Here is a 15,197-nt window from a genome sequence, read left to right as displayed (position 1 = left end):
TCTTAAAGATAGCGGAGTCAGGGGGTATGGGGAGAAGGCAGGAACGGGGTACTGATTGAGAATGATCAGCCATGATCACATTGAATGGTGGTGCTGGCTCGACGGGCCGAATGGCCTACTCCTGCACCTATTGTCTATTGTCTAGTGTGTGTGGGATAGTGTTAGTGTGCAGGGATCACTGGTCGGCGCCGACTCGGTGGGCCGAAGGGCCTGTTTCCTCACTGTATTTCTGAAACAATAAAAAACTAAAAACCACAGAGAGTTTTGCACCAAGTTTCCTGGTGACACAGATAATTGGTGACGTGGTGTCAAGGAGAGCATAAAACCGTACCTTACGATTGATTAAGTGAGCTGGCAAAACCGTAACATATGGATTGTATCACAACTGAATCTGAGGTCATCTATTTTGGGTGCAAGGAGACAGAGTTCCATAACATTTAAGTAGTGTCAAGCTATGAATAACTGGGGCCAAAGCAATTTGTGGGTCCATGTACAGAAATTAATACAATATTTTGCAGCGACTATATAAAGTTCTCTTGAAGCACATGTGGAGTAACAGTGTATTGTTTTGGGAACCATACTTTGGAAAACATATCTTGATCTTGGAAGGAGAGCCTTGCAGCACTGCAAGGATTAATCCGAGGGGAGAGATCACCAAGGCTCGGCTTGTTGTTTCTGCATTATATGAGGTTGATTTGACTGAGTTTTATTGAGGAGCAGTCACAACCATGGGCACTTGTTCTTGTGGCGGGGAGTCTGGAATAATGGGACCTGACACAAAATCAGAAACAGACCATTCTGTAGAGGAGCAAAGAAAAAAAAGCTGCAGATGTTGGAAACATCTGTGGGCCCGGCTCGCCCACCGCGGACGGCGAAGGGACCCGCCATGCGAGAGCGAGGAGGGACCCACGAGCAACCTCCGACAGCAAGGAGGGGACTGTCGGAGAGTGAGGAGACCGTCGGAGAAAGAGGGGACCATCGGCGAGCATTGTGGACCGTTGTGTTGGTGAATGGGGTGGGCTGGCAGAGAGTGGGGTGGGCTGTTGGAGAGTGAGGAAGAGCGAAGAGGAGAGGAAAGTGAGGGGGCCGTCAGAGAGCGAGAGGCCATTGGAGAGTGAGGGGAGTGAGGGACCGTTGGAGAGTGAGGGGGCTGTTGGAGAATGAGGGGACCGTTTGAGTGAGGGGCCGTTGGAGAGTGAGGGACCGTTGGAGAGTGAGGGACCGTTGGAGAGTGAGGGACCGTTGGAGAGTGAGGGACCATCGGCGAGTGGGGTATGTTGGTGAGTGGGGTGGGTTGTTGGTGAGTGGGGTGGGCCGTCGGTGAGTGAGTTGGGCTGGCAGAGAGTGGGGTGGGCTGGCAGCGAGTGAGGAAGGTGGTTGGAGAGTGAGGAAGAGCGAAGACGAGGGGAGAATGAGGGGGCCGTCAGAGAGTGAGAGGCCATTGGAGAATGAGGGGAGTGAGGGACCGTTGGAGAGTGAGGGGCCATTGGAGAGTGAGGGGCCGTTAGAGAGTGAGGGGCCGTTGGAGAGAGTGAGGGAAACCGGCGGGAAGGGTGTGGGGACCCAGCAGGGGGATAGCGAGAACGAAGGGAGACCCAGCAAGGAAGGGGGAGGGAGACCAGCTGCCTTGTGCGGCGACAGGCAGATAGGACTGTTCGATGAACTTTGGGGTCAATACTCTCCTTCACACCTCTTAGTTGAGGGAAACTTTGTCCCGCCCCCCTGACATCAGTCTGAAGAAGGGTCTCGACCCGAAACGTCACCCATTCCTTCTCTCCTGAGATGCTGCCTGACCTGCTGAGTTACTCCAGCATTTTGTGAAACATTATATTATTATTTGAGAGTGTGGAGGCTTGGATATGTCAGGTTTGGGAGAAAATGTGTGGCAGTGGGATCGCTCATGCTGTTCTGAGAGCTGGCGTGGGCACGATGGGCTGAATAGCCTTTCTCTCCCTCTTTGTCGTTCGGGAGAATAGTGTGAGGCAAAGGTGGACCCGCTGGATGAGATTCATGTGGAGAGTGCCCGAGGGAAGATGGTACAAGAGTTTCCGGCAGCGTTGCCAAGCAGTTTCACGGTTTATTCCGAACAGCTCCGTCACAGAGGACTCTGCGATTTACGGACTGTTTCCAGGGAACGCATTCAGAGACTGACATTGAGTGCTCCTGCAAGGTCATCAACTCGGTGGAAGACGCTCTCGGGTCTGCCCGAGCTTTGTTGACCTCCCAGCAGAGCCGGATGTACGACTGGCCCACTGCAGGCCGCAGGAGTACGAGCGGAGGGACGTGCTGAAGCTCGGTGCAGCCAACGCCAAAGCGCTGTGGGAGAGGACCACAGTCTAGGGTCCTTCCCCTGCTGGACATTAGGGGAGACGCCCCGCAAACATGCGAAGGGATATCACCCCATGAGCGGCAAGGATGGGGGCCACTCTTTTAAATCCCTATTCCTGGAGCAACATTTCTTACTTTAACTATACTCTTCTTAAAACCCTGTCCCACTTAGGCAATTATTTAGGCGATTGTTTAGACGACTGGGCTGACGCCACACGGTCCCTGGGGTGTCGCCTGTACGGTCGTGAGTCGTCTCCACAGAGTCGTAGCGTTTTTCTGATCGCCGCTGGATTTTGAGATGTTTAAACATTTTCGGCGACTGTTGGTTTGACGCCAATGATCGTAGCTTGACGTCTCCTGACGTGGGCGCTGTCGTAGGTTGTCGCCGGTGCCGACTTCAGTGAATTCCATTGGCGACTACCTACGTCAACCTACGACAGGTACCGGCGTCAAAACCGGACGCCAAAATGAGGTGAATCGTCTTCGGTTGTCGCTTATCGTAGCTTGTGGCGGGTAGACGTAGGTTGACCAGTTGTTCTAGGTTGCCACCTGTGTGGTCATAGGCTGTCGCGATGATTGGGTCGCCGGTTGTCGGTAGCTTTGCCGTAGCTTGACGTCGACTAGGTGGCAGGTTGTTGTAGCTTGTCGTAGACATTGTCGTAGTGGGGGTCCAGTCGCCATTTTGTGGGCGAACTGCTATGACTATTGCAGTCGCCTAATAAAACGCCTAAGTCTCCTCTATTCCCTTTATAATGTGAATGGCTCGATTGTAATCATGTATTTTCTTTCCGCTGACTGGTTAGCATGCAATAAAAGCTTTTCACTGTACCTCGGTACATTTGATAATAAACTGAACTGAACTAAACTAACCAAAATTAATCTCGTCCATGCCTGCCAACTTGGCACATTGGACTAGTACCATTTGCCTGCATTTGGCCCATAGCCCTCTAAACACTTCCTATCCATAGATCAGTCCACCTCCAACGGGTCCAACATTTCCGTCACCTCCAACGGGACCCCACCACTGGCCACATCTTCCCATCTCCTCCCCTTTCTGCGTTCTGTAGAGACTGTTCCCTCCGTAATTCCCTGGTCCACTCGTCCCTTCCTACCCAAACCACCCCCTCCCCAGGCACTTTCCCCTGCAACCGCACGAGATGCAACACCTGTCCCTTTACCTCCCCCCTCGACTCCATCCAAGGACCCAAACAGTCTTTCCAGGTGAGACAGAGGTTCACCTGCAGCTCCTCCAACCTCATCTATTGTATCCGCTGCTCTAGATGTCAACTTCTCTACATCGGCGAGACCAAACGCAGGCTCGGCGATCGTTTCGCTCAACACCTTCGCTCAGTCTGCCTTAACCAACCTGATCTCCCGGTGGCTGAGCACTTCAACTCCCCCTCCCACTCCCAATCTGACCTTTCTGTCATGGGCCTCCTCCAGTGCCATAGTGAGGCCCACCAGAAATTGGAGGAACAGCACCTCATATTTCGCTTGGGCAGCTTGCAGCCCAGCGGTATGAACATTGACTTCTGCAACTTTAGATAGTTCCTCTGTCCCTCTCTTCCCCCCCCCCCCCCCCCCTCCACCTTCCCAGTTCTCCCACTGTCTTCCTGTCTCCACCTATATCCTTTCTTTGTCCCGCCCCCCTGACATCAGTCTGAAGAAGGGTCTCGACCCGAAACGTCACCCATTCCCTCTCTCCTGAGATGCTGCCTGACCTGCTGAGTTACTCCAGCATTTTGTGCTACCTTCAATTTGTACCAGCATCTGCAGTTATTTTCCTACATATAAGAGTCCAAGTATCTTGTAAAAGTTGTACTTCTATCCCTTCTGTAGCATCCTCTGGCAGCTCATTCCAGATATGGACTATCCTCTGGTTGCAAACGTTGCTCCCAGAAGTCTCTTCCGCCTCACCTCAAGCCTAAGCCTTCCAGTTTTAGAATCCTCCACCTGGGATAAAGACAAGGAGCGTTTACTTTACCTATGCCCCTCATGACCTGGTGCGTCTCACTAAGTCTCCCCTCCGTCTCCCTCATTCTCCTTCCTCCAAGCCAGTTTTGAGTCCCGTGGTTAGCTCACCTGTGATTCCATGCGCTCCAATGTTCCAGACAGGCCTACCATGCAGGACTGGTCAACATCCTCACTGAAGTCCATTCAGTCAACATCGACCACCCTGCCCTCATCAGTCCTCATGGTGACCTCTTCAAAAGACTCTTTGTGAGTCCACAAATTACAAGTTCACAAGTTATCGGAGTAGAATCAGGCCATTCGGCCCATCGAGTACACTCTGCCATTCAATCATGGCTGATCTCTGCTTCCAAGTCCCATTTTCCTGCCTTCTCCCCTTAATAATTGAGGCCCGTTCTGATCAAGAATTTGTCTGGCTCTGCCTTAAAAATACCCACTGACTTGGCCTCCACAGCCCTCTGTGGCAATGAGTTCCACAGATTAACGGCCCTCTGACTAAAGAAGTTCCCCCTCACCTCCTTTCTAAAAGAGCGCCCTTTAATTCTGAGGCTATGACCTCTGGTCCCAGACTCTCCCACCGGTGGAAACATCCTTTCCACATCCACCCTATCTATGCCTTTCATTATTCTGTAAGTGTTCAAGTGTTGAACTCACTTTCTGTAGGTGAGGCCCAATTTCCCATGGACAAAGCCATGCCGCTGCTAATCAGACTGCACCTATCCAAATGCCATTAGAATCCCCCCCAACAACGTACCCACCACCAATGTCACCAATCTGTGGTTCCCCGGCCCTTTCCCGCCTGCTCTTCTTACATAATGGTGTGACGGTGGCCATTCTCCAGTAGACTGGACCTTCACGTGTGTCTGAAGATATCTCTGCAAGGGGCCTCCGCTATTTCCTCCCCGGTTGCCCACAACGTCTGAGGATGCCCCTGGTCACCCCCTGGAGATTTACCCACCTGAATGTCCTCTAAAACCGCCAATGCCAACTCTTTGGTCGTTCGGATTTAATCTAAGACATCACAACACCTGTGCTGCAATTCTGTAGCTGCCATGATAAAACATATAAAATTCTTAAGGGGTTGGAGAGGCTAGATGCGGGAAGATTGTTCCCGATGTTGGGGAAGTCCAGAACCAGGTCAAACAGCTTAAGGATAAGAGGGAAGTCTTTTAGGACCGAGATGAGAAAACATTTCTTCACACAGAGTGGTGAGTCTGTGGAGTTCTCTGCCACAGAAGGTAGTTGAGGCCAGTTCATTGGCTATATTTAAGAGGGAGTTAGATGTGGCCCTTGTGGCTAAAGGGCTCAGGGGGTATGGAGAGAAGGCAGGTACAGGTTACTGAGCTGGATGATCAGCCATGATCATATTGAATGGTGGTGCAGGCTCGAAGGGACGAATGGCCTACTCCTGCACCTATTTTCTATGTTTCTATGTTTCTATCTTCTCCTCACTTCAAATGGACGAGAAGAATTCATTGAAAATCTCTCCCATCTCTTGGGGTGCTACACAAAGCTGGGCACGCTGATCTTTACACGGACAATTTCATTCCCCAGCTCCCCTTTTACTCCAAATGCACCTGTACAATCTCTTGGCATTTTCCTTTCACTTGCTTGCCAGCTCCATTTCATGTCCTCCTTTTGGTCTCCTGATTGCTTTCTGAAGCGTACTCCTACACTTACTAAACCCACAGAGTGGGTGAATGCTCTATGAGGCGCTGGTGAAGCTGCATTTGGAGTATTGGAGCCTTCCCCAATTTAGAAACTTAACAAGTGGGCCCGCCCTATCCTTCTCCATAATGACACCTATATACTAAAACTCTCGTTTGTTATCTTGTTTGTGACTGAACTTCAGCCAAAATGCTACACGATAGCACGACAATTTTAGGCCCACCTTACTCACCATTGTCACTTTAGTGATAATGCAAGTAGTTTCATTGAATTCAGTGTTATATTTTTCAAGTTATTCACATTTTAAAGTTTAAATCTATCTCCTAGGGAGGGAGGGAGGGAGGGAGGGAGGGAGGGAGGGGGGGGGGGAGGAGGGAGGGAGGGGGGGAGGGAGGAAAGTTGACAAGGGGGGTTGAGGGGGATGGAGAGGGGGAAGGGGAAGTGGGGAGGGGAGGGGAGGGGGAAGGGGAGGGGAGGGAGGGGGAAGGGGGGGGGGGGGGAGGACAGGGTGCTGCACCAATGCAGGAGAGGTTTGGGCCCAACGGGTCCACTTGGTCTAGTAGACTAATAAAATGTGTAGGAAGGAACTGCAGATGCTGGTTTAAACCGAAGATAGACACAAAAAGCTGGAGTAACCCAGCGGGTCAGGCAGCATCTTTGGAGAGAAGGAATGGGTGACATTTCGGGTCGAGACCCTTCTTCAGGGCAGGGCTTCAGCAAGGCTGAGGAAGGGTCTCCACCCCATTCCTTCTCGCCAGAGACGCTGCCTGTCCCGCTGAGTTACTCCAGCATTTTGTGTCTATCTTTAGCCTAATAAAATATGGTCACTTATCCCAAAGTGCCCCCGATGACACTTCAGTCACTTGCTCTACCTCGTTCCCCAACAGGAGGTGCAGTATTATGCCCACTGTATTAGGCCCTGTTTGTTTGTTTGTCTGTTTCGATGTAGGAGGTGTGGTCAGAGAGAGGATTTATGGGGACAGTTACTACTGGGCATAAAGTTGGGGCAATCTGTAAACCAAGCCAATTTTCAAAGCGTAGATGGCAGTGGCAAAGGAGATAGGGATCTACTGGATCCCATCCGATTTGATGCTGCTCATTCATTGTGGTTCCGCACGTTTCCATCATGGCGCCACATGGTGAGACCCTTCCCGGAAGGAGTAACAGGTGCACACGTCTTTTTGGGAGGAATTGCTGTGGAAGTTCTGAATATTTTCACGGTAGGACTTCTCATCGCCAAAGGACGTAGTCCTCATTTCCCAATCCACTTCATTACAACCCTTGCACTTTTTCTTTAAAGGCGCTTTCTCTCTAGCTGTAATATTATAGTCATACAGTGTGCACAACAAAGTATTACTGGATGTCGGTACACGTGGCAACAATTAACCAAAACCAACTGAAGCAATCATGAGCTGAGCCAAACGGACACGCGAGAGACTGCAGATGCTGGAATTTTGCACACAACGTGAGGATTCAGCGGGTCAGGCAGCATTTGCGGAGGAAATGGACAGACATATGCGTTTTGGGTCAGGACCCTTCTTCAGACTCTCAAAGAAGGGTCCTGATATGAAATGTCGCCTGTCTGATCCCGCCACAGATGCTGCCTGACCCGCTGAGTGTCTCCAGCCAGTGGCGTGTCTAGGCTATGGCACGTATGGCACATGCCCTAGGCACCACTTGAAGGGGGGTGTCAGTGACACAAGGGACAATTTTACATTTTACTAGACCAAGTGGACCCGTTGGGCCCAAACCTCTCCAGCATTGGTGCAGCACCCTCTCCTCCCCCTCCCCCCGCTCCTCCCCCCTCTCCCCTCCCCTCCCCTGCCCCTCTCCCCCCTCCCCCGCCTCTCCCCCTCCCCCCGCCCCCTCCCCCTCCCTCCAACCTCCTCCCCTTCCATTCCCCTCCCCCACTTCCCCTCCCCCACTTCCCCTCCCCATCCCCCTCCCCCCATCCCCCTTATCCTCCCCCCTCCTTCCCCCCCCCCCCCACCCTCCCTCCCCCCCCCCCCCTAGGAGATCGATTTAAACTTTAAAATGTGAATAACTTTAAAATTTAACACCGATTTCAATGAAACTTCTTCCATTAGCACCAAAGGGACGACGGTGAGCAAGGTGGGCCTAAAATTGTCATGCTATCGTGTACCGTTTCGGCTGTAGTTCAGGAACAAACAAACAAACAAACAAGAGTTTTAGTGTATAGAAACCAAGCCAATTAACCTACAAAGCTGTACGCCTTCGGAGTGTGGGAGGAAACCGGAGCACCCGGAGAAAACCCACGCAGATTACGGGGAGAAGGTACAAACTCCGTACGGACAGCACCGGTAGTTGGGATTGTAAGGCAGTAGGTCCGCCAATAATGAGTGCTTTAGTCCAACTGATCCACGATACCATTAACCCTTTACGCAAGTCATCGTAAAATATTAAATGGTGCTTTGTAACTGGTGGTTTTGTTCCACTCCAGAGTTACACACATATACACTTCTCAAGGGCTAGCAGATCACCTGTTGGAATACAGGTCCACCACCGATATTCCGGCACCCTTGGTTCCAGAGCCTTGCCAAATTATCCCGCCAATTCGACCCGCCAATTGGCACGGAAGTCCCGATGAGGTCGAGATCGGCCACCTCACCCAGCCTGGGCACAACATTTTCGGGGGGGGGGGGGGGGGGGGGGGGGGGGGGGGGGGGGGGGGAGGAGGAGACTTCCAGGGGGAGATTTCAAGTGCGCTCTCTGTCCGGATTAAAGGGGGGGGGGGGGCTGGACCCACGGATTGCCGGAAAATCAGGCGGCGAACAAGTAGCACCTGTAGGACTTGTGGGCCCAGCGGTAGATTTGCTGCCTTACAGCGAATGCAGCGCCGGAGACCCGGGTTCCATCCCGACTACGGGCGCTGTCTGTACGGAGTTTGTACATTCTCCTCGTGACCTGTATGGGTTTCCTCCCACACTCCAAAGAGGTTAATTGTAGGTTAATTGGCTTGGTAAATGTAAAAATTGTCCCTAGTGGGTATAGGATAGTGTTAATGTGTGGGGATCGCTGGTCGGCACGGACCTGGTGGGCCGAAAGGGCCTGTTTCCCGCGCTGGATCTCTAAACTAAACCCCCAAACGCACACAGGGCGGGCCCCTACCTGGTCCTGGTCAGATGTTTGGACAGGGGCGCCTTTTCAGTGCTTGCCATTGGCGCTATTCTCCATAGATACGCCCCTGCCCCCAGCACTTTGTGTTTTGCATGAGTTGAGCAAGCCTGGGGTATTCCACTCCAAACGCACACACGCATTTAGCAACTATGTTTTGAAGATCGGGCATCATCATGCCTGCATTCTTTTCAAGCTCACTCCCTAGAAAAATGGTCCTCACTTTTCTGACCATGACAAAACTCGCAGGGGTGGGAATTGAAACTAAACCTTGGCCCGCTAGTGAACCGCAGGTGAGCAGCAACCTGGGCAGAGAATAAGGGCTTCATCTGTTCCTCCCCTCAAGATGAACCGTGGCAAATTACAAGCGTTCGCACTTTTCAGCCCAGAACGTCATCATGGGTGTTATTGTGCACGAGAGTTTCGCCCTGTCCTCAGGAATCTCAGCACTCGAACAGTCGATGGAACTTGGAACCCGCTGGAAGGCTCACAGAGTCCACCCAAAGGCTCAGCGGTCAATGGGACTGGGAACGCGCTGGAAGGCTCACAGAGTCTACCCGACAGCTCAGCGGTCAATGGGGACTGGGAACGCGCTGGAAGGCTCACAGAGTCTACCCGACAGCTCAGCGGTCAATGGGACTGGGAACCCGCTGGAAGGCTCACAGTCCACCCAAAGGCCCAGCGGTCGATGGGACTTGGAACCTGCTGGAAGGCTCAGAGTCCACCCAAAGGCCCAGGGGTCGATGGGACCGGGAACCCGCTCGTAAGCTCACAGAGTCCACCCGACTGCTCAGCGGTCAACGGGACCGGGAACCCACTGGAAGGCTCATCGGGGCCTGCCCGAGGTCCTAGTGGTAGACGGCACCTAGCCTAAAGGTTCGTCGGTTGGTGGGATCGGTATCCCATCGGAAGGCTCGTCGGATGGCGTGACCGGGTGGGAGGTGGAGACGGATGTGAGGAGCAAGGACCGGTGGGAGGGTGAACCGGGTAATGCCTCCAGTGCCTACAGGTAGGCTGTGTGGGGGGCTCCCCCGGGATACAAAGATGGCCGGGCGGGGAAAGGAGAGGGACGCCGGCTGGTGGAAACTGCTCCAGTACATCGAGCGTGCGGGCCGACCGAACTTTTGACTTTGAATCACGGCGCCAAAGAAAATGGCAGCGCCCACGTGCGTAATATGTGCAAACTGAATGTCACTGTGCAGTTGCATATGCGACACCTTTGACTACAGAGTTCCTGGAAGCGTGGCACTCCCACAGTCACGTTGCTGGGAAAAGCTGTCGAGGTCATCTCCCGATCCTTTCCTGTGCGGGATTAGGTTGAGTCATAGAGGATGCTTGCACAATGGAAAAGAATTCATTTGAAATCCAGCCCCCTCCAGATGGCATCGATTGACTTAATGTAAAAAATATATTGGTCGCAAGATGCTGGAAGTGTGATTGGAAAAAAGATTTAAATTTATTAACCATTCTTGGTTGAAGAAATAATGGTTATAGACATAGAATCCCATCTCCTAGTGGCTGTGTATTTCTGCACTAATGGGTGACGAACATTTTACAGGTAATTCCACACCACTCTGTCACCAGGAGAAGCATCAGTCATATTGCCAGAACAGCTGTATATATCAATGCAGAGTAGTTCAGGGTAGACACAAAATGCTGGAGTAACTCAGTGGGTCAGGCAGCATCCCTGGAGAGAAGGAATGGGTGACGTTTCGGTCTCGACTCGAATCATCACCCATTCCTTCTCTCCAGAGATGCTGCCTGACCCGCTGAGTTACTCCAGCATTTTGTGTCTACCTTCGATTTAAAACAGCATCTGCAGCTTTTTTTCCTACAGAGTAGTTCACCCAAGTTCCCATCTTATACTTGACAGTCGAGGAGGGAACTTTATGCTTTACCCGTACCCTGTACCTGGCTTTACTCAGGTAGGCACAGCCACAAAATAACACACCTTGTAGATCAGTGGTGAGTCTATCAAACAGGTTGGTTTATTGAAGGGCTCTGCAGTGCGCACTGAGAAACATTCTGAGAGAACCCAAAGTGTTTCAAAGTACATACAGCATTTTATATTCTCATAACACAATGGTTACTTGTGGATCTGAAATAAGTCATCATTAATCAATGTCTGTAACATTTCATCTTTGTCTTTACCCCAGAGTTAACTTTCACCTTATGCTTCCTGTTATTTTGAACACCTCTCTCCCGCATCAATCAAATGGGCAACAGACCCATTTCCTGGGCATTTTATTACTCTCAGCCTGGTTTACAACTTCCAATGTTATTCTATCTAAACTAGACGTGCCGCGATCTAAATACTTTGACACGTGTAATTGTTCCCCTAACGTCCTATGTTGGCCATTTTCCCAGTGCATTAGCTCCGAGGTGAAACAGACTGTAACCTACTCATTTCACTCATGATTTCCAAACATTCTGACAACCACAGCAACACTGATTCCAGCACAGATCCCACACCTGCGTTCCCAACTCCGGATATAATGGAGCAGTTCAGACCACACTCCGAGCTCCATTCCATAGAGCAGTATAGACACCACGCCTCCCACCTCCATACCCTCGAGCAGTATAGATCCCACACTAATCTGTTTCCAGATCATCGTCACATGCAGGTCTCGACCCATATCCTCCATTTCCATACCTCTACCCCAGCACCAGTGAAGTCAAGTCAAGTCAAGTTTATTTGTCACATGCACATACACGATGTGCAGTGAAATGAAAGTGGCAATGCCTGCGGATTGTGCACAAAAAAGAATTACAGTTACAGCATATAAATAAAGTTAATACAGTTAATACAGAGAAGTCAAAACCTAGTCCCTGGAGTTATAAAAGTTAACAGTCCTGATGGCCTGTGGGAAGAAACTCCGTCTCATCCTCTCCGTTTTCACAGCGTGACAGCGGAGGCGTTTGCCTGACCGTAACATATGGAACAGTCCGTTGCTGGGGTGGTAGGGGTCCCTCATAATGTTGCTTGCTCTGGATCTGCACCTCCTGATGTATAGGTCCTGCAGGGGGACAAGTGTAGTTCCCATGGTGCGTTCTGCCGAACGCACTACTCTCTGCAGGGCCTTCCTGTCCTGAGCAGAGCTGTTCCCAAACCAGACTGTAATGTTGCCGGACAGGATGCTCTCTACAGCCCCAGAGTAGAAGCAATGAAGGATCCTCAGAGACACTCTGAATTTCCTCAGCAGTCTAAGGTGGTAAAGGCGCTGCTTTGCCTTACCCACCAGTGCGGCGATGTGTGTTGTCCATGTCAGGTGCTCTGTGATGCGGTCTCCCAGGTATTTAAAACTGCTCACCCTATCCACAGTAGACCCATTTATCTCCAGTGGCGTGTACGTCCTTGGATGTTGAGCCCTTCTAAAGTCCACAATCAGCTCCTTAGTTTTTGTGACATTCAAGAGAAGGCTATTGTCCTGACACCAGAGTGAAGGCTGTGTCCCTACTCCAACAGCAGCATGTGCTGTATCTCGTGCCCTGGTCTCTCACTGACCGTACACCAGTTCTTAACCATGTGACAACATCTCCATCCAGGCAAACGCAGATTAGTACTTCAATGTTTGCGCTAGAACCCATCCATCACCCCTGTTTCTGTAATGGCATGGCCTGTCCAAGAGGAGATCGCTGGTAGTATTCCCCGGGGCAACTTCTAATCTCCTGTCTGAGGTCTGACGAAGGGTCTCGACCCGAAACGTCACCCACTCCTTCTCTCCAGAGATGCTGCCTGTCCCGCTGAGTTACTCCAGCATCTTGTGTCTACCTGCTGTTCATTCCTGCACATTCTAATCTCCTGCGATCGATCTCTGCAGAATGAATCTGCAGCTTTGTCTGAGATCCAGCACAGGGTATTGGCAGAGGTGAGGGTGTTTTCTGTTTCCCTACCTTCCCTGCCGCTGTCCCGCGCTAAGCTTGAACTCATAGGTTCATAAGTAACAGGAGCAGCATTAGGCCATTCGGCCCATCAAGTCTACTCCGCCATTCAATCATGGCTGATCGATCTCTCCCTCTTAACCCCATTCTCCTGCCTTCTCCCCGTAAACCCCTGACACCCGCACTAATCAGGAATCTATCTATCTCTGCCTTTAAAATATCATTCAACAATTTTCTCCGAGATCTTCGGTTTCCTCCCACACTCCAAAGACGTACAGGTATGTAGGTTAATTGACTGGGTAAATGTAAAAATTGTCCCTAGTGTGTGTAGGATAGTGTTAATAGTGTTAGTGTGCGGGGATCGCTGGGCGGTGCGGACTTGGTGGGCCGAAAAGGCCTGTTTCCGCGCTGTATCTGAAATATGAAAAAAAAAAATGAATTAAAGTAGATATGTTGAGGGCACAAACAGGAAATTGTGGAAAACATTCAGGGTGTCGAGCAGCATCTGTGTAAAAAGAAACAATTCATTTTTCAGAACTGAAACCCCTTTGTCAGGATGGAGTTACTTCTGCAAAAGTGAATAACAGAAATTATTAATATTTCGAAAGCAATATCCCATAAAGGTCCCATGTGGCATAATTGAATAACAGATTCGGTGGCACGGTGGCGTAGCGGTAGATTTGCTACCTTACAGCGCCAGACACCCGGGATCGATCCCGACCAAGGGTGCTTGTCTGTACGGAGTTTGTTCGTTCTCACCGATCCCTGCATGGGTTTTCTCCGGGATCTTCGGTTTCCTCCCACACTCCAAAGACGTACAGGTTTGTAGGTTAATTGGCTTGGTGTAAATGTAAAATCGTCCCTGGTGTGTGTACGCATGGATGACACAGTGGCGGAAGGGTGTCATTTTGGCTGGAGGTCTGTGACCACTGATGTAGCACAGGGATTAATGCTGGGACCTCACTGCAGTCTGAAGAAGGGCCCCGACCTGAAGCGTCAACTATCCTTGTTCTCCACGGATGCTGCCTGACCCGCTGAGTAACTCCAGCACTTTGTGTCCTTTCATGTAAACCAGCACCTGCAGTTCCTTGCAGCTACGGCTGAGACCTCTGCTGTTTGTGATATACATATCACAAATGATTTGGACGAAAATGTAGATGGACCAGTCACTAAGTTTGCAGATGGCTCTTGATTAGAACGAGTGTCAGAGGTTACGGGGAGAAGGCAGGAGAACGGGGTTAGGAAGGAGAGATAGATCAGCCATGATTGTTGAATGGCGTAGTAGACTCAATGGGCCCAATGGCCTAATTCTACTCCGGTCACTTATGATCTTATGATGACACCAGAAAATTGGTGGAGTTGCAGACAGTGAAGAAAGTTATCCAAGGATACAGCGGAATATAGATTAGTTACAGATATGGACAGAGAAGTGGCAGGTAGAGTTCAATCTGAGCAGTGGTGATGTATTGGGAGGTCAAATGTGAGGGGAAAATATGCGGTCAAAGACAGAACAGCATTGATGTGCAGGGGGATCTTGGGTTCCAAGACCATGGCTCCCTGAAAGTAGCGATGCAAGTTGATAAAATGGTAACAAAGGCATATGGTATAGAAACATAAAAACATAGAAAATAGGTGCAGGAGGAGGCCATTCGGCCCTTCGTGCCAGCACCGCCATTCATTGTGATCATGGCTGATCATCCGCAATCAGTAACCCGTGCCTGCCTTCTCCCCATATCCTTTGATTCCGCTAGCCCCTAGAGCTCTATCTCACTCTCTTTTAAATTCATCCAGCGAATTGGCCTCCTCTGCCTTCTGTGGCGGAGAATTCCCCAAATTCACAACTCTCTGGGTGAAAAAGGTTTTTCTTTTTCATCTCAGTTTTAAATGTTTGCCTTCATCAGTCAGGGCATCGAGTGCAAGAGTCAGGAGGTTGTGTTGCAGCTTTATAGGACGTTGGTTGGGCCACATTTGGAGTATTGTGTGCAGATTTAGTCACCTCATTACAGGAAGGATGTGGAGGCTTTGGAGGGGGAGCAGAAGAGGTTTAGCAGGATTCGGCCTAGGTTCGAGGTAGCTATAATGGCGGATGGTTTTCTGTTGAGGGGTGAAGGCTGAAGGGAAATTTGCTAGGTTGACAAAATAATAAGAGGTACAGGTAAGGATGGACAGACAGAACCTTTCTCCCAGGATGGAATGGCAAATACTAGAATGCA

The 15,197-nt window shown here is 50.7% G+C and overlaps 1 protein-coding gene across 1 annotated transcript in view; it reads left to right on the top strand.

The window, feature by feature from the left end:
* Positions 1-15,197, top strand: part of rad51b (RAD51 paralog B) — a 565,342-nt gene that overhangs the window by 533,100 nt on the left and 17,045 nt on the right. The gene's annotated exons all lie outside the window — the stretch shown is intronic.

The sequence above is a fragment of the Rhinoraja longicauda genome, chromosome 10, assembly GCF_053455715.1.
Source record: "Rhinoraja longicauda isolate Sanriku21f chromosome 10, sRhiLon1.1, whole genome shotgun sequence".
NCBI lineage: Eukaryota > Metazoa > Chordata > Chondrichthyes > Rajiformes > Arhynchobatidae > Rhinoraja > Rhinoraja longicauda.
This window is presented reverse-complemented; position numbering and strand designations above follow the sequence as displayed.